General features: G+C 40.7%; 1 protein-coding gene and 1 long non-coding RNA gene across 3 annotated transcripts in view; one reads left to right on the top strand and one right to left on the bottom strand.

Moving 5' to 3' along the window:
- The window catches only part of ZFHX3 (zinc finger homeobox 3), a 956,897-nt gene that overhangs the window by 554,007 nt on the left and 383,859 nt on the right, over positions 1 to 19,031 (top strand). The window contains exon 6 of the mRNA XM_072731601.1: positions 827 to 918. The gene's annotated coding sequence lies outside the window, so the exon portion shown is untranslated. The remainder of the gene's footprint in view (positions 1 to 826; positions 919 to 19,031) is intronic.
- The window catches only part of LOC140594804 (uncharacterized), a 32,617-nt gene that overhangs the window by 10,409 nt on the left and 3,177 nt on the right, over positions 1 to 19,031 (bottom strand). The window contains exon 2 of one of the 2 annotated variants that reach the window (XR_011996132.1): positions 18,119 to 18,245. The exons of the other annotated variant lie outside the window; for it this stretch is intronic. This is a non-coding gene — a long non-coding RNA (uncharacterized lncRNA). The remainder of the gene's footprint in view (positions 1 to 18,118; positions 18,246 to 19,031) is intronic. 2 annotated transcript variants of the gene reach the window in all.

Genomic DNA, 19,031 nt, shown 5'->3' with positions numbered 1-19,031 from the left:
ACTCATGGCATTCTAATAAGTAGAGGCCAGAGACAATGCTAAACATCTTGTGATGCGCAGGATAGTTCTCCTCACAGCAAAGAATTATTTGGCTCCACATCTCAGTAGTGTCAGGATTCAGAAATTCTGCTCTTTCAAAGTGGTCCAGAATTTGAACTGGACCTCTTGATTCCCAGTTGCCGCTACAACACATGATGCTATAAGAGCACAGGCTTTCTATTAAATGACTTACATAACTGGTGATGGGTATTCACCCTCATTCTAACCAATCAGCTTCCGAATGGGTAAAATACACTACAGAGCAGAACAACTGCCTGGCATAATAAAAATCTTCATAAATATTGAATGAATGAATGAATGAATGAATGAATGAATGAACAAGTCAATGAATAGTGCAGCCTCTTAAATTGTGAAGATCTAATCAATATCCTTGGCATAACTTCTCTGATTGTCCATTCATTTAAAATGAGGAGTCTACTCAGTTTTCAGTTTAATATATAAAGAGAAGAACAAGTGAATGAGAAGTTCTCAGAGCCTGGTCAGAGGGGTCTTCTATGAACTATGAAGAGGGGTCTAACTATGAACTAACCTTCCAGCGGCCCTTGTCAAGGCACATCTGGAATTTGCTAAAACAAAGAACCCTTCAGCTTCAATTTGCCATGGCCACACAAAGTAAAATGAGAAATTAACCTAAAGATGAAGAGTATAATTGACATTTAAATCTGATTTGGTTCTAGCATAGCTTATGAAGAGTGCTTATTATTTTAATGCAGCATCAGGAATAAATACAATTTCTTGCAATTGTTTGCTCTTTGTTTTATCTCAGGCACTGATTTGGGGGAACCTGGACATTGTGGTTGTTCAAAGGACAACTATGAATCCCTTCTATCATCTTCTTCACCATGGATTTTAGAGAGGGTAAGTACCATTTCTTTCTGAATGTTTGCTTTGACAATACTGAAGATCTCACCAATTACCTCAAAGGGTATAAAACTTTTTAAAACAACTCAGCCATATTCTAATTTCTACTTATGTGTGTATGTATCCAACTGGACTCATGGTTTGGTTTCCACAAACCATACAGTATAGTAAATGCAAAAGGCACAGTAACTAGATTTTGCTTCTAGTCTTGAGTTTCCACCTTTAACTGGCTGAGTGACTTTGAGAAGGTTACCTAAGCCCTCAATTTCTTCATCTGCCAAATGAAAGGTTTGGGTTGGATTATTTAGAAAGTATTTCTCTCAACTTCTTAATATCACACCCTCAGGAAGATTGAAAGGCAATGATTTAAAGCAGTGACTTTCAAAATATAATGGGCAGTACATCTGCTTCTATCACTGGAGTGCTTGCTAAACATGGACATTTCTCAAGTTCCATGCCAGACCTACCAAGTCAGAATCTCTGAAAGCTAAATAGCAGAAATCTGCCTTTTTGAAAGACTCCTCAGATAAACTGAATGCACAGTGACATTTGAGAACCACTGTCTTAACCACTTAAGCGTCCTTCTGTTTATATGTCATTTAGTTCTGTGGGATGTGATGAGCTAGGTCTGGGCCAGGCAGCAACTGGCTGGAATCACTTGTATTCATAAAATTAACAAGGTCGGCATTGATGGCTGTTTTACCTTTTGTTTCTTGGCTCTGTACTTTCCCCTTTGGCTCAGTCCTCTCCTCAACACTACTTTGGCCAGATCTAGGTGTCTTGCATGGGCTCTTTGGATCTCCTCCCCTTGGCTGCAGTTGAATGAGAGTAAAATCCTTTTGGAAATTACCATTAAAGGATGGCATCTCTTCTAGACTCTATTCAAAATGTGATCCTGTTTGCGTGTGTCACTCCCAGAGATGTCGTAGTTATTGCCTCCTCATCTTACAATGGCTTTGCCATCAGTCTTTTGCTATGGAGGGTTGGGCTTTGCTCCCAAGGATGTCATCACTATGAAATAACTAAGGGGATGTGGACAGAGGTTAATCATGTTTGTGTGGAACCAAGATGGCAGACTTCTAGAGAGAAGGGGCTGTGCCCTGAGATCCCAAATCAGACAGCACCAGACCATGCTCAGAGCTCTGGACTGTGAGTAGGAAAAGCATTCGACTGCGCTATAATCCGGTTCAGTGGCCAGTACAGCATCCTTGGCATTTCAGGCTTTCTAGGTTGAGTGCCTAAACCCTCAAGGAGTCATAGGCAGCCCTGAAGAGACTTATATCTTAAAGGAAAGCTAAAGCCTGGCTTTGAAATACAAACAAGGACTCCCATTACTGCCTGCAGAGACTTCCTATGAGGACTAGTATACTTGCTCAGTGGGGTGACTATTGTTCTTCTCCAGAGCTTCACCAGATACTATTTTCTGGCATCAAATAAAGGGAAGTGGAGCTTTAAGAACATAGTGCTGCTGCTGTCTGCTGTGGGTCAGGCATAAAACTCTTCTCCCAAATCACACAAGACATTGGATGTGATATGTCAGGTAAGGAACTAACAAGTGCCCCTTCATGAGAGAACCACTCGCCCATAAAGAGCGTTCCAGATGACACCCACTGCTGGCTGGGGATGGATGTGGGCTTTATTTGATTTGGGATTGATTTATTTGTTTGCTTTGCTTCTAGAACAGCATAACTTGGATTTAATGTCTCAAATACTGAATCCAATATTTCTAGGTTCACTGACTTGTTATTATTTAGCATTTATGAAGTATATGTCAATGCACTTGGCACTTTACAATGACTCATAAAAAGGCATGATCCTGGTTGTTGAGCATACGGTTGCTATCAGTTGAATTACTGCCTAGGTGAAAATGATCACAGGACAGATCTGGATATCCTTTGCCCAGAAAACAACTATATATCTGGGTTCCTCACTGCATCCTAATCCAAACAGAGGAGGGGTAGCTGCTGCTACCATTTTGTTAGCAGTATCTTGATACAGTGGAGGCATCATATAGTTCCTGACACTAAGGAAAAGCTTAGCAAATGTGGATGGATGGATGGATGGATGGATGGATTGGGGGGGCGGCTCTCTCTTCAGTGGATATATGTCATTTCCCATTTGTCCCTCCACCTAATGGCTTCATTTATGCATTTACAAACCTTGTGGTTATAGACCTGGTTGACTTGGAAGGGAACTGTCACTTAAGTGGCCTTTTGCATTAGAGATGAAATCAATATATCTATGATGTGGACAGAAACATAATGAGAAACAGATTACCCCAAATCATATGAACTTGTTAACAATATTATAGCAATATCAATTTCTTGGTTTTAATTATATAAGATGTTACCACTGGAGAAAGCAGGGTGAAAGGTTTAGGGGAAATCTCTATACTATTTTTGCATCCTCCTGTGAGTCTGTAATTCAAAAAAGAATCGTGTGAACATCATCTACACGTCTTTGTAGCTACCTCTTTGCCTACATCTTCCATTCACTAGGCCTTCCACTAATAATAGCAGCCCAAGTATGTCCATTCAGGACTTCCAAAAAAGCAGAAGCTAAAATAGATTTAGACATGTGAGAGATTTATTGGGAAAAATGCCTGGGAAGCATAAAGTGAGAGGGAGTCAGGCAGGAAGAATCTTCAAACTGCCAGGCAGTTCTAATACCTGTAAAAGGAGAGAGGGAGGAGGGATTGGGGAGGAAGAGCCTCAGACTGCAGAGAAAGGTCAGAGAAAAAATTCACCCAAGCCAATGAGGAGTCCCTGAGCAAGCTTAACTCTGAGAGGAGTCCCACATGGGGGGAAGGGTGGCTCATTTAAGTACCTCCACTAAGGTTAGTCCTCACTGGAGCAGCCCGGAAGCAGCCTAGGACACATATTGGGTAAATCCAAAGGTGCAAACACTCCATGAGGCTGTCGGTCAGCTATGCTTGCAGAGCGGGTTACCTTAAAGGGAGAGCTGAGCCTCCAAGGCCATCATACCAGGCAATGTTTTTCTCTCAGTCCTCTGGCTGTTCTATCCGGTCCTTAGTGACCTTGACCCCTTGTCCCTCAGTTGGACACATACTCTAACTCCCAAACCAGAGAGAACTCCACCATCTGCTGCTTCTACGTATCTGCCTCCTGCCCACACGTAGTTTTTAAAAAGTCATACAGTGAGCCAGTTGATCCACCATACGTGTCATCCAACATCAGGTGGCCCTCATATCCCCCAGTATCTTTCACCGTCCTCCTCCTGTTGACTCCATGTCACACTTCTCACTGTGTTGATTGCAACCCTGCTGCACTTGGATGGAGTACACCATGCGACCCACACTGTGGCTGTTTGCTGGATGGCCTACCCCCATGCACTCCCTAAGTGCTCCTCTCACCATCTCCACATCTATAGATTTCTTCATCCTTTTCTCCTTTCTGTAAGTGTTGGAGGAAGAAAGGCCCTTCTCCCCCAACACTTCATCTTGTACTGTGCCTTCCATGACCTTTCACCTTATCTCTCACCTCCTTCCTCTCCAGATGTTCTCCGCCTTTGGCTTCTAGGCCATGCTGCTCTCATCCCTCTTCCTCTGTCTGACTTCATCCTTTCTGACTCCTAATTGCCTCTAAATGTAAATGTCCCCCACCCCCAGGATTCTGTCTCTATCACTCTATATCTGATTCTACATTCTCCTCTATTTCCGTGACTTTGACTCTCCATGCTCTGCAGAAGCTCTAGATCCCCCTCTAGCTTCCCTCTCAAACTCCTGTTTCCCAACAGTATTCCGAAACATCTTGCCAGAGCTTCAAATGCCCTCCCACATGCTCTTCTCCTCCCAGCCTTCCTGTTTCTCCTCGTGAGACCCCATTCTGTCACTCACCCGAATTGGTTTCTTGTAGTCATCTTAACCCTTGACATCCATCCCTCTGGCCTTCCTCCACAGAGCCTCTCCCAGCCTCTCCATGCCCATGGTCACTGCCCTCCTTCCAGCCCTCACTACCTGTCCTTCAGGTTCCTGTAGACATCTCCAAAGTGGCCTTTCCACTTGAGTCTTCCTCCTTCCAGGCCATAATAGTCACTGTTTCATTTTCCTAAAAGCATAGTTTTCATTATATTCCTTTTGTGCTGAAAAACCTTTGATGGCTTTACATTGTGTATTCCACTCCTTCCTGCCTGGTAGCTAAAAATAATCTCCTCCCAACTAAACTGCCATATTTTTTTCTGAATTCCTTTCTTTTAACGCTTATCATTAACTGATTACTAACAGGCTAATTCTCCCAGTTCTGTGCCCCACCCCTCACTGATCTCCAAAGAAATAAAGATTGTGTGTGTGTGTGTGTGTGTGTGTGTGTGTGTGTGTGTGTTCTTCTTATTCCTAACCTATTTCTGTATGTTTTTACCTGGAGCAACCAGCTTCCTAGAAAGGACACAGGAGTAAAGCATTCTGTTGGGTTCTACTCTTAAGTAATGTAGTGACTAGGAGCAAAGCTCTGGGATCCACTTGCCTGGGTTCAAATCCTATAATCTTTGCACATATAATTTCCCTCTGAGTCTTAGTTTCTTCATCTATAAAATAGGCTAATAACTGTGTAGTGCCTTAGGATTATTACGATGACTACCTAAAGTCACGCATGTTAACAGCCTTATAACCATGCTTGGCACCTAACGGCGCTCAGTGTTAGCTATTGTTATTACCATCATCATTATTGTTTTATCACGCTTGCAGCATGACATTATCCACAGCTTAATTAGTCACTGTTTGGCACAAGAGACTAACTTGGGAATTATACACAACTGGTGAATTAATATCCTGAGTACTTCCACTAAGACATCAGGCTAATAATTTTTGGTACTTTAGATAACCCATGATGGGTCCCAGAGGATCCTGAAACCAAGAGTCTACATTTTTCCCAGTAAGAATGGATTTTTTTTTTTAACTTTTAGCTTTCCATAGTTTAATGTAACAGCTTCCAGTACTGGACAACTGTAAGCAGAGCTGAAGAAGGAAAGAAAGTCCTATTGACACAGAAATCTGTTCCCCCACATATGAGATAACACATGGTTAAGGCTGTAAATGAAACCAAGGACCTGGCAAAGATGGCAAAAGATAAAATGTAGGAAGAGGGAGGGGCTATATTAGAGGAAGTTTTAAAAAAGCAATTTGAAGCAAGTCAATTCTAAAAAAGACATTAAAATGAGGGTGAAAACTGGGCAGCTAGACGATTGTACGACATAGCAAATATAATTAATGTCACTGAATTGTAGACTAAAAGTGTCACATTTTATGTTATATATAGTCACACAATAAAAAAGTAAGTACACACACCAGAAAAATGAGACAGCTAAAATGTATAGCAATTTATAATAATGGTTTTATTTCAGATATGTTTTTTATATGACACATCTGCTTATGTCAGCATAGTGTTCATTGGGCATCTACTACGTACAAGCCCTGTGTTTGGTATGTTATATCATGGTATGTAGCTATATATATATTTTTATACTCACATGATCATTACTGTTGATGACAGAATTGTATTACCCATGAAAGGGTAAATGTCTATCAATGCAATCATCATAGACCTATGGGCAAAGTACACTTGTTTTTATTGAAGCACAAGAAAGATAAGGACTTGACTTCAACATTGCTTGAAAAGAACCTTCTGCTTTAAACTTAGACAACTCAAGTATGAGCCAACCAGCATCTATATACTTATAAGATCCTTAGATCACATAGGTGATATCACCCTCATTTAGAAGCTTGCATGCTTTTGGACTCCTCTGCATATTTAGGGAGAGGAAAAGGATAATGCCTCTGTCTGATATAAATGATCATTTAGAGTCTGTACCAACTCTCTTCCCCTAGCTGGAAGAGGAAAGAAAAAAAAAAGGGAATAAGAAAGGAATAAGAACAGGAGTAGTGATGCTTATGGAAGAGCTTCTTATAATGGGAAGGAGAATCAAGCAGACTTACCAAAGGTAGGCAGGTTATACTTTGCTTAAATTTGATTTTGGTAGCAACATTTAAAGCTTTGGTAGACACAAAAGTTTATTTTTACTGTAAAATGTAATATATATTAGAAAGAGCACATACATATAGTTTAACGTATAATAATAAAGCAAATGAGTATGTAACTGCCTCCTAGGTCAAAGCATGGGACATTGACATCCCTTCAGAAATTCCAGACCCCACTGTAAGTTCCTTCTTGATCATACCTCCTTCTCCAGTATTGATAACCATTTTCCTGAATTTTATGGTCATCACTTCCTTGCTTTTCTTCAGGGTTTTTGCTGTTGTTGTTGTTGTTGTTGTCATTTGTGTTTTGCTTCTTTTCTTGCTTCTTTTCTTCAACATGATGACTATAAGGAAAGTTCTTCAACATGGAATGCATTCATTTTCTTTAGTCTAATATTCTGTTATGTAAGTAGGATGCAAAGTATTGCTGTGGATGCATACGTGGTTGCTGCTGTGAAATTTTTGTCCTGTGTCCTGTGCCCATGCTCACAGATTTCTCTCAGGTGGTACTTCTACTTGAGAAATCATCACCATCACCCCGCAGGTTCACAGATGATGAGGCTCCACCCTCAGAGTGTCTGATTAGATGGAACACGGGTAGCATTTGAGAGTTCACATTTCTAAGAAGTTCCCAGGTGTTGCTGATGCTATCAGCCAGGAATAGGGACCACACTTTGAGAGCCACTGATTTAAGTTATTGGGAGGGATTTGGGGGGGGGTGTCAAGGAGCATGCATCTATTCAGCTTTACTAATTAATGAAAATCCGCTTTCCAAAATAGTATCAATATGAGTATCCCATTGTTGTGTCACACCCATACCGACACTTGTTATTGCCAGAATTCAATTTTTGCCAAGTCAGGGGGTGTAGAAGTGGCCTCTCATTGTAGCTTATTTTGCATTTCCTTAATTCCAATGAATTTGAGCACTGACTGGCCATTTGGATTTTGTGTGTGTGTGTGTGTGTGTGTGTGTGTGTGTGTGTGTGTGAAGTCTCTATTCAGTCATCTGCCCATTTTTTGGTGGGTTATCTGTCTTTTTCTTACTGATATGTCAGTTATATTTATTGAAAAAACCACGATAAAAATTTCATTAATGCTTAAAACTTTTTTAAAAGTCTCAGTATAGTTTATATGACAAAATCTCCTTTAGTAATAGCAAGAGGACTAAAGAAAGAAAGAAGTCATTAGATAGCCTCTCTTTTGCAGATGGATTCATGGAAAATAAGTTAAGGAAGTTTGCTCCAAACAAATTTTCTCCAAACTGGAAAGGCAAAGCCGCAGAGAGGAAATATCAGCATTCTTGATACGTTCACTGAGACTGTGGCTATAAGCACAAGGCCATCTTTAAATGATAATAATGCAACTGAAATAGATCATTCAAGGAAAGGAGAACTATTATTGAGGCCAACATGACCATCGACACTTGTTAGCTTGTCTCTGAAGAACAAAATTCTGAGCAGCCAAAGCTTAAAGTAAATGAAATTGTATCCAATTCTCAATCTAATGAAAATGCTTTGGGCTCTGGGCCAGAGAATAGATTCGAACCATGGATGGGAATTTTTTCAGGGCCTTAAATTTAAATGACTAAAATTATTTCTAAAGTACCATTCTACTCAATCTTTTGGAATAAAAACATGGCTTTCATTTTTTTAAAAAAACTTCATTTCAATGTAAGGGTGGAATACAAGATCTTTACCCTTAGGTAGTCCAGAAAAGCAGATACTTCATTCTAGTGCATACTTCACATGGAGTAGATGCCTATTATAGCTACACACACTCCACATATAAATATACACACAGACACCTTATATATACAGTAAACATTCATATGTGTATACACACACGTACAAACACACATGCACATATATACACAGACTATTAAATACACATGTATATATGCGCACACACATACTTTGTGAACAAAAACTTGAAGCAAATATGCATATATGTCAACTTAGTATAAAGGGATTTTTCCATTCTGAAAACACTATGTATTATATCATGAAACTATCTATAACCCTCAGTTTCTTAACCAGTCAAGAACAAAGGAACCATTTTAGAATTACTAGTTTAGGTAAAACTTAATTATCTAGGAACTGAAGGCATTTGAAAGTTCTAAGAGTGGAAAACTGTAGCTTATTTTAGGAATGTCATATCTAAGGAATATATAGGCTTGCTTTAAAATATAAGCATTTAGGGGCACCTGACTGGCTCACAGAAGAGCGTGTGACTCTTGATCTGGGTTTGAGCCCCACGTTGGGTGTAGAGATAACTTTAAAAAATTACTTTAATAAATAAACTTTTAAAAATGCAAACATTTAGAAGGAAAACATGTTGCTATGGCTCCCTCTCACTCTCTGGCTCTCACTCCCTTAAATAAATAAGGTAGAACTAACAGTGAGTATAGATAAATCAAGAGTTTGGGATCTGTATAGCTGGGAAACATCTTCCCCTGCCCCCATAGGAAGCGTAATCAAGCTGCTTCCTAAAGCCCTTCCCCTACCCACAGCAGCTCAGGGCTCAGTGGGTGGCAGTGACCCAGCTGACTACTTGAGCCGGTCAGCCTAGATTCTGTATTCCCAATCCATTTGCCTCCAGCTTCCTGATCCCTGTTCATGATCATAGCTCCAAACCTGGGTGGGGAAGTTCTTTTTGGAAATACAGATTCATAAATCTGTGACTTAAGAGCCCATCATTGGTTAAGCCTTCTTCCTCCAAGCCCCTGGCCATGAGGAGGAAGCCTGGGCCCAGTGATCACCATCAGGCCCTGGTATTCAGGACACTTCATTTCTGGGACCTCCATGGACCAATGTGGATCAGCTCCCTCCTAGAATGTCACAACTCTGGGGCTTGGAATCAAGAGACAAAGGGCCACTTATCAGCCACTGAAGGGTACCTGGCCATGCCCCCCCCTTACCATAGAACGTTGGCTGAACACCCTAGGACTGCTCAGAGGGGAGTGGATCTTCTCACTACGTTCTCAGAGAAGGAGACAGGGAATGCTTTGTGTTGTGACACAGTATCTGCCACCCACAGCTACCTGAGGTCCATATCCCACTGGAGTATGTGCAATTACGGTCCAAGGCCAAGGGTCAAAACTTCTTGAAGTCCATGGATCTAATGGCAGCATAAGTGCATCTGCCATTCCTTTATACCTTATAGGGCCCTTACTTTTCTTACTATTTGACCTCTGTAATTATCAAGACTTTAAAGTATCTCTGATCATTGCAGAGTTGTGGTGACTGGTTTTGGAATAGTTAGATCAACATTAGGGACTACAAAATAATGAGGTTTTTGGAGGTGCTGAAAGAGCCCATAGAGGAGCCAGCTTTAGACTGTACATATTTCCTTGAGCTCCCTTCAACCCTTGTAGGGCCCTAAATGGGGTCTTCCATTTCTTTCCACACAATGTCCTGGGATACAATCCTCATTTATTTTCATAACCTTATCTCAGATGACCGTCTCATTTGTGACATCTCTTGATTTATTCGTGTATTTATTCATCCAACAAACATTGATTTGGTCAGTGTTTCCTATTTGGCTGACAATGCTGAGGAGTGGAAATCTACAGATGAATAAAATATAGTCCCTTTCCTTGATGAACTTACAGCTCACCATGGGAGACAGATGAATGAATTAACAGTTAAAGAACAATATAGTAACTGCTGTTAGCTTTGGGGGAAACAGAGACAGAAGCTTCTAAATCAGTTATCATGTCCAAGAGAAAACAGTTTGTCCACTTCTGGCACCCATCCTCTTTTCACAGGGTTTCCAGGCATAGGTTGCTGAGAATAACCAATTTCAGGTCATGCCCGCATGGAACTAGGATCATGTTGATGTGCGTGGCTGTGACATCCACCTACAATTGTAGAACTTCCATTCTCATTCAAAATCTCCCTCAGGCACTCTAGGAAATAACCCACAGGGACTATGTCACGTGTATTTACATACGTCCTCTCTGTCCCTGATCTCTGAGTCCTCTACCACATAACAGCCTCTGAATGTGCCTCATTCTGCCACTGTCACAGCTGCTCTGAGGGTACATGGCTGCTGTCCAAGCAAAAGCACTGCCTCCAGTCATTCCCAACACTGGAGGCATTGCTGTCTGCCAGCTTTTCCCCACTGCCAAAACTGGGGATATCCCATATCACTGTGCCAGTCACCAAGGAGAATCTGTTGAAGCTGACACTGATATGGCATGAGAACCCACGTCCACTTCAGGTTGAAATTTCTCATTTTTGTTCTACATTCAGTTATCTTGGTCCCCAAGTGCTCCTGGCTCACGTGTCGCACCACTCAAAATGGCTCTATGTGAAACTCGCTCATGAGCTTTTATCTTGTCACCAAGACTCAGACCTGTGTCTGGGCTTTGGCCTGGAAGAAAGAAGAATGAAGGATCATCTTCACGGGAAGATATCCTGTGCCCCAAATCTGCCCACCCTATTTATTACCCTGTCATTCTTCTTGAGTTAAGTTTATATGCCTGACCTTCTCCTCAGGACAAATATTTTTCTGGATGATTTCTTCATCTGCTACTCAAATATGCTGCCAGCAGATCTTTCCATAACTCTCCAGCCACACCCAGGGGTGTGGAATTCCCTACGGATGCTGCTATTAAATTTTAGATCTCTGTTGGTATGACAGGCAAGGTTTCCTGTTAATTGTGAATGACAGGCAAGTGGAGGAGCTCTCTATCCTCCATTTCTCAATTCAGATATTCTCAGGTACCCTCTAAAATAGTGGCAGCTGAATTAAGGAGATATCCTAGAAACCAAGAAGAATTTCAGATCTAGAAGCATCAAATACTATTGGACAAGCAGTGCCATTTCCCATCCCTCCCAGGGGCCAACATACCCAAGATAGCCTTCATGAGTATCGCATGCTAAAAATTATGTAAGAGCCCATATCCTGCTTATGCAACTTTTTCTTTCAAGAGGGCAGCCTTGCATGATGCCATTACCTCCAAGAGCTCCTGCCCATCAGTGTACCATTCAAATCTGAACTGGAAGGTGGCTTCCCATCCAATAGAGACTAAATGTTGGAGAGACTGACATTCCTGAACTTCCATACATGTCACTTCAGCAACTTTCCTATCTGTTATAGGGCTTTTATTTTCATTTAAATACAGGTAAGTAAATAGCTGCTAAATAGTTGGATTCTGGATGAGTGAGATGCTGCATAAAGCCAAGCTAAGTCACTGAACAGACTATACCAAAAAAAAAAAAAAAAAAAGCATTGTGTTGGATGCTTATATGTATTCATTGTGATCTTTTTCTATTCCTGGAGAATGATGGAACTGCTGAAGCAAAATCCATTGAAAGCTATTCACAATTTAGCATTCACCATCATATGGAAATGTCAGTTTCACCTAACAAAAGAAATATTAGAGACATGTTTAATATAAAATGCAAATATAATAGCTTGGTAGGCTGGATAAGTTAGCGGTGTTTCACTTAAACCTATTACCTTGGTGGATTAAATACAGTTCCAGATCTTTTGCAAAAAGGATATTCTGATGAAGTTACATCTTATACCAGCTTTTGTGGCTTATCAGTTCAGTTGCATATAAGTAGAAAGAGGACAAAATAAGAGTGGGATACAGCCATAGAGAAATAGGAGGATCTGCCCCACAGAACTTCCAACACCCACAAAGAAATACTGTTATTTGCTCAAGATTAATTATGAATAATTATGAATAATTTGTAGCAAAGATTAATCTGTCACATGATAAAATAGGTGAGGGTGCACCAATCCTACCAGACTTGCCTAACCACTTCCAAATTTTGATACTTGCTTGTGTAACCCAATTCAGCTGAACAGAGGTGGGCCCAGCCTGACCTGTGAAACTGGCTCTGCCTTAGTGCTTCTGCAGCCATGTGGGGTACCCGGTTCCCTTAGCTGAAACCCCACAACAGCAGACCCCTCCCTCCTGTGACTGTCACACACTCCAGACTATGACCTCATCTTCACCTCCAGGACTCAAATGCACATCATGCCTTGTACATGGCTTTTTTTTTTTTTTTATAATTACCATGTCCTGCTGGATATAACATCTTACTTAAATGCCACATAGTTTATCATTCTGTGGCACTACCCAGTACCTTCAAGAGCTCCTAGAGGATTAGCTTCCCTCATCTCCCATCCTACACCTCCACACCAATGGAAGTATTCTGGCTCCTGAAACAGCCCACTTTGTACCTCCACTCAGTAAGACAGACTTGGTGGAAATTAACCAGCACCACCCATTTTGTCCAGACCAGTTCTCTTGTCCCATCATTCAGATCACTTATAAGCTTTGAGGTTTATACCTCAGATGGCATTTCCCTGTGGGCTCTTCCAAAGGAGCATCTTGCAAATTACTGCAGAGAACTACAAAATAACCAAACCCTTTTTAAAAGAGCATTCCTTCCGTAGCTTCTGTGATTCTTTTTGCTTTGTATTACATTATTATACTGGGAATATGATTTGTTCATAGCTATATGTATATAGATAGATATTTATATTTTTATATACAGTAAAAAAATATGAAGAGATTATGCTCAGCGATTTCTGCTCTAAAATACTCTATTTGCTGTTGCTACTAGCAGCAAGTCTGCCAAAGAAGATAATAATCCATAGAGCAATAGTTACCAGTCTATTGGATAAGGAAGAAAAGGTGGGAGACAGATGATATTTGTAAAAAGAGGTTCTAGAAGGGAAACATGGGCACAAGGGCTTCACTGAATAGTTGTGAACTGGACTTCAGAGAGCTGTGTTCCACTTTTGATTCTGCCCTAACTAGCTGTGGAATGCTACACTGGCTAATCCTGTTCAGCCTGTACAGTGGTTAATCCTGTGTAGCTTCTGCACAAATGGAAGTTGCCCTAGAGCAGGTCTTTCAACTCTGGTCTTCCATGTTTCCACAACTATGTACTATCCAGATGTCAGGGCAGATGGCTAGTTAGGAATCTAGAAAATTGTAACAAAAGCAACAATTACCAATTCTCATTTTCATAGTATTTTCTGCCAGACTTCAAGCTCAGCACTTTACATAACATTATCTCGTTTAGTCCTCACAGACATTCCTGGAGGTTTGTCTCATGGTCCCCATTTCCCAGAAGAGGGAACCGCTCTCAGTGCAATTATCCAATTCCATTAGGATGGCAACAAGAATACATAACAGAGCTGAGATTCCAGTCCTGTTAGAACCACCTCCAAGCTCACTTGTAGTGAGACACCATAAGAAGTTCCAGAACCTCTTTTCATCACTCAAGATCTGAAATCTTGCCAAGCTTTCCCTTCCCTCTACACTCTAAATTCCTGATTTACCCCTTCTCCTGACTTCTAAAACGCTTATGTGTCTGTGCCTCTGGCTTGTGTGAAAGGGTAACATAGAGTCCTTCATCCATTCTTTGCAACCAGATGGGAATCAATAAGAAAACAGCAAAAATAGAACTTCTGAACAGCCGCTTGCAAGATGAAATATAAGTTAAGATATGACCCAAAGAGGGCAAGACTTAGCTCAAAAGAATGGCTTTTTAAGACAGTCATATAAAATCCTCTTCATATAGGCAAAGATACCTAACATGAGTCAATTGTAATTTTGCTGAGGCCACCTTTAAATCATAAACACCGGGTGGGGGTGGGGTGGCAGTGGGAGATTTCACCTAGCTGGCAATGAGGTCTAAATAATTGCCCAGCCTTCACATGTTATCAGAGTAAACCAGTTTTGTTTCTTTGGGGAAAATGTGCCATCCCACCCCCAACAATCTGACAACTTCTAGTGAGTGGTAATTCCTTATGTGAAAAGTTACAAGGAAACAAAGGTGATCCTTTGCCAGAAAGAAGTTTTGTAAAATTAAGGAATGAACTCCAAAGTCAGAATTGTGCTTGGAACAAGGTCATCATAGTCTCTACTTGGAAATAAGCAAAAGCTCTAATGTTCTATCAATATACTCTGGTAGTACAGTCAATCTTCATCCACAGATTCTATACTTACAAATTCACCTTTTCACTTCAATTTATTTGTAACCCACACAGAAATACTTGCAGTGCTTTCATGGTCATTTGTGGAAATGTACAGAGAAGCAAAAATTTTGAGTCCCCCTGCATGCACATTCCCAGCCGAGGTTGAATGAGGCAACACTCTGCTTTCCTGTTTGAATTTTCATACTGTAGACAGGTGTTTTATTCCCTGTGTATTTGGTGCTACATATTTCACACCTTGTGCTTTTGGTTTACTGTATAAAATGACTCCTAATCATAAATGCAGAAATGTGGTATAGTGTTATTAAGTGAGAGCAGGCTGTGATGTGACTTACCGAGAAAGCACATGTATTAGATAAGCTTCCACCAGGCAAGAGTTATAGTGCTATTAGCCATGAGTTCAATACTAATGAACTAACAATATATATTAAATAAGATATCTTTAGGGGTGCCTGGATGGCTCACTTGGTTAAGTGTCCAACACTTGATCTCAGCTCAGGTCTTAATCTCAAGTTTGTGAGTTCAAGTGCCGCATTGGGGTCCACACTGGGCATGGAGCCTACTTGAAAAAAAAATTTTTTAAGAAAAAAGAATTTTTAAATAAGGTGTCTTTAAACAGAAACACACATAAAACAAGGCTATGCATTGATCACTTGACAAAAATATGACAACCAGAGGCTCAAAGGAACCTAACCCTGTACTACTCCTAGGAGCAACAGTTCAGTATTTACTAATTCAGAGTCTCTGTGGACTTTATAGAACGTAACTACCATGAAAAATGAGAACTGGCTGTATTTACAACTTTAGGAATTCTTAATGATGTCTTGAGCTATTTCTTGGGACTATCAGGGGACTGTGGACCTAACGATTTCATGCCATTTTCTGCTTCATGGAAGATGGGAATTTACAAAGCCATCCTTATTCTTCCTCCTATGGTAGGCAGCTTTCATCCCTATTCAATTCAACCAGTATTAATTGAGTGTGCCAAAACCTAGTGCTATTGGAAGATATGCAAAAGAAGCATTTAGCAGTCTGACCTCAAGGGATTTTTACCTTTGTTAGAAAGACCGGGTTTAAGGTGGCAGATATAGCCAGGTCCAAAGCAAAGTGGAAACATCTTAGAAATGGCAGGGAGAAGAACAAGCTCCCTGAGGCATAACCTAAGGGAAACAGGCTATTTTTCTAATAGTAACCTTGAACTGTTAATTTAGTGTTTCCTCCAGGAACTCTGCAAAGGAAGTTCAGCTTTAGCCAAAGCTTCTAATTAACTACAAAGTCTCTACCACATCAGCAAACACCTAAAGACCACCCCAGTGTTCATTTCTCACCTGACAGAAGTCAAAAAACTGATGTAAGTGAGAATTGCACCCTAGGAAATCTTTTTTTCACCATGGGAAACAGTTGCTGTATTTCCCTCATTTTGATGATTTGGGGGACCCGTAATCTTATAGCAAAAAAAAAATAGCATTTATGATACTCAGAATAAAAATAGTAACATTAATTTATTAGACACCCAGTATATAGTAGAACCTGTGCTGTGTTCTGGGAACACAGAAATAAAAGTCGTGGTCTCTACCTTCCAGGGTCTCATAGTCCAAAGAGAAGAACCTGATTATTGTGCCAGTGGAAAAAATGCTGTGAGACAGGAGGCCGGGGTAGGGGGTTTGTGACAGCACATAACCTATTGTGGGGGTTTGGGGCAGAGGGTAATGCTTCTTGCTGGAACAGAACCTTGAAGGTGAAAGAGTTGACCAAATGACAGAAGTAGAGGTGAACATCCAAGAGGTGGGAACGTTGTATGAAACCCTCGAGGCATAAAATAGTCATGGGTATTCCATGACCTGTAGCACAAGGTAGGAAATGGAAGAATTTTAGGAAAGAGGGCTGGGAAGATGCAAGATCTTCATCATGATGAGCCTTGAAGGCCAAGTTAGAAAGCTCAAATCCACTGAAGGTTCATAGAGGCAAGCGAAATAGTTCTATTTGCACTTTCTGTAGATCAATTAGAAGTCATACAGAGAATGCATTGTGGGCTGGGCTCCTCTGAGAATGAAGAGAACAGCTCGGCTGGTAGAAAAGCCAGTGGAGAAATAAACCAAGAAAGGAGTGGTCAGAATGTGGTAAAAGAGAATGGTTAGAGAGGAATTAGGAAAGCTGAATTGGAAAAACCTGAAGAGTGTGTTGCAATGAAAGGTGTGCAGGAGAAGGGTTGCTTAAGGAGGAGAGGGTTTGGGGATGATGAGGAGTTAGGAGTGTATTGAGTTAGGACTGCCCAAGCTGATGTCAGAAGCCAGATACCCAGAGCCGAGCTCAGGAGAGTGGTTTGACCTTGGAGATGAGAATTCCAGGAGATGATCAGTTTATAGATGAGTGTCAAAATCAAGGGTTTACGTTTACACAAGGCAAAGTATGTCCAGTTGAGAATAGAAGAGGACCAAAGAAACACTTTTTGGGGAGTACTGATATTAAAGGGGTTAAAAAAGACAGTAAGTCTGAGATGAAGCAGCCATACATGAAGGAGGAAATCCAGCATAGAATAGTGTCAGATAGGAAAGAGGAGACGAGTATCATGCAGAAGGGGGTGATCAACAGAATTTAACTGCAGGGAAGGAAAGCACAGTTGAATGAGTAGAAATGAAAGCAGAGTGCTTTGTTAGAGATGCAAAAGAAAGTGAAGCACTAAAAACGGCAAATGTAGGCCAGTCTGTGGGTAAACTTGACTTTCGAGGGAAGGAGAGAGATAGGCACAGATAACAGGAATGGAAAGCTAAAGATGGTTTCTGCGAATGCCAGTTGGAACTGAGCAGTAGCTTTTAATTGCTGGCAGGATGTAAGGAGCACTTTCAAATTGCACGTGACTACCAATTACACAGATTCCAAGATGAAAACCGTGTAGTAAGGGTGTCCGGTAGGGGGATGAGAGAGGATGGAGAACAGAAGAAGCCTCGGGTGAGAGGTTCTGAAGAGGACATTCCTAGGAGAACCTACAAAGAATAATAAAATGGCATCAGATTAAGACTCAGAAGATCCATGAATGCCTCTTACTAGTTTTCAACCTTATGCAGTTTTATCACCTCCCAGAGCCTGAGTATCCTCATCTGTAAAATAAGCTCAATACTATCTGCCTTGCCAGGCTCTAGTGAGAATTAACCAGGATAATATGCATGGAGAGCACTTTGGAAATTGCAAGACCCTGTTAAAACTGTATGAGAAGAGGGAGCCCTTCTTGCTGCCCTTTACCATTTGCTGAGGTGTCTCTTCCTGCTGAGGTTATTTCAGGTGCCATGGGAAAACTTCCAAACTATATGCAGGATCTCTCTTCTGGGGATTTCTATCTTTTTTTCCTACCCACTTGAGATGTAGAGTTCTGTGGATGAATAAGAAGAAAAAGATATTTTAATTTCCTTTAAATGTTAGCATAGCACTAATCACTAATGGTAACAATAGATGGAGATACATATGAAAATATGCAAATACATTTCTAGGTATTTAATCTTCCTAGTTATGGCCTTTATAAAAAAATCTTTAAAAAAATATCTTTGTAGAGATCACTACCTTAGAAAAAGATGGCATTTCATCATGCCTGCTAAGATGCCAGTGACCACAGGGCAAGTACACCAACCCCTCTTTATTGTTTTAAATTAGCACTTCCCTCTTGGTCTAACAAAATATACAGTCCCATTGATATTCACCTTGTAGTTACTAATATCTATATATTTTTAACTGAAAGAAACTAAAATATTTCATAGAAAGACTGGGCATCAAGAAAATATAAAACAAAACCAACATACTTAGGTGCTAGGTATTTTGAACCAAGGCAAAGATTGCAAAGTGGCATGCTGTGGACCAAGACCACCTTCAAAAATATATTTTATTTGACCCAAAGATCATTGAGAGAAAAAACAAAACACACTTTGAGCCAGTATTTCAAAATCAATATAGTTATATTTAAACATACCAATACCTACCGCCCCTTAAAACATTGGAAGATGAGACAACACAAAGCACAGCTTTTCTTCCCCTTAACAGAAGTGAGTGGCTCTGTCCCCACTTCATCCCAAGCTCTACTCCTCCCTATTGCCTCCTCAGGCTGGTGCCCGCAGGTCCCTGAAGTATGTCGGACAGTATGACCCCTGGTATAAGGCAAACCAGT

This window comes from Vulpes vulpes, chromosome 12 (assembly GCF_048418805.1).
Source record: "Vulpes vulpes isolate BD-2025 chromosome 12, VulVul3, whole genome shotgun sequence".
Lineage (NCBI taxonomy): Eukaryota > Metazoa > Chordata > Mammalia > Carnivora > Canidae > Vulpes > Vulpes vulpes.
Note: the sequence above shows the minus strand (reverse complement) of the source record. Positions and strands in the feature narration are given on the sequence as shown.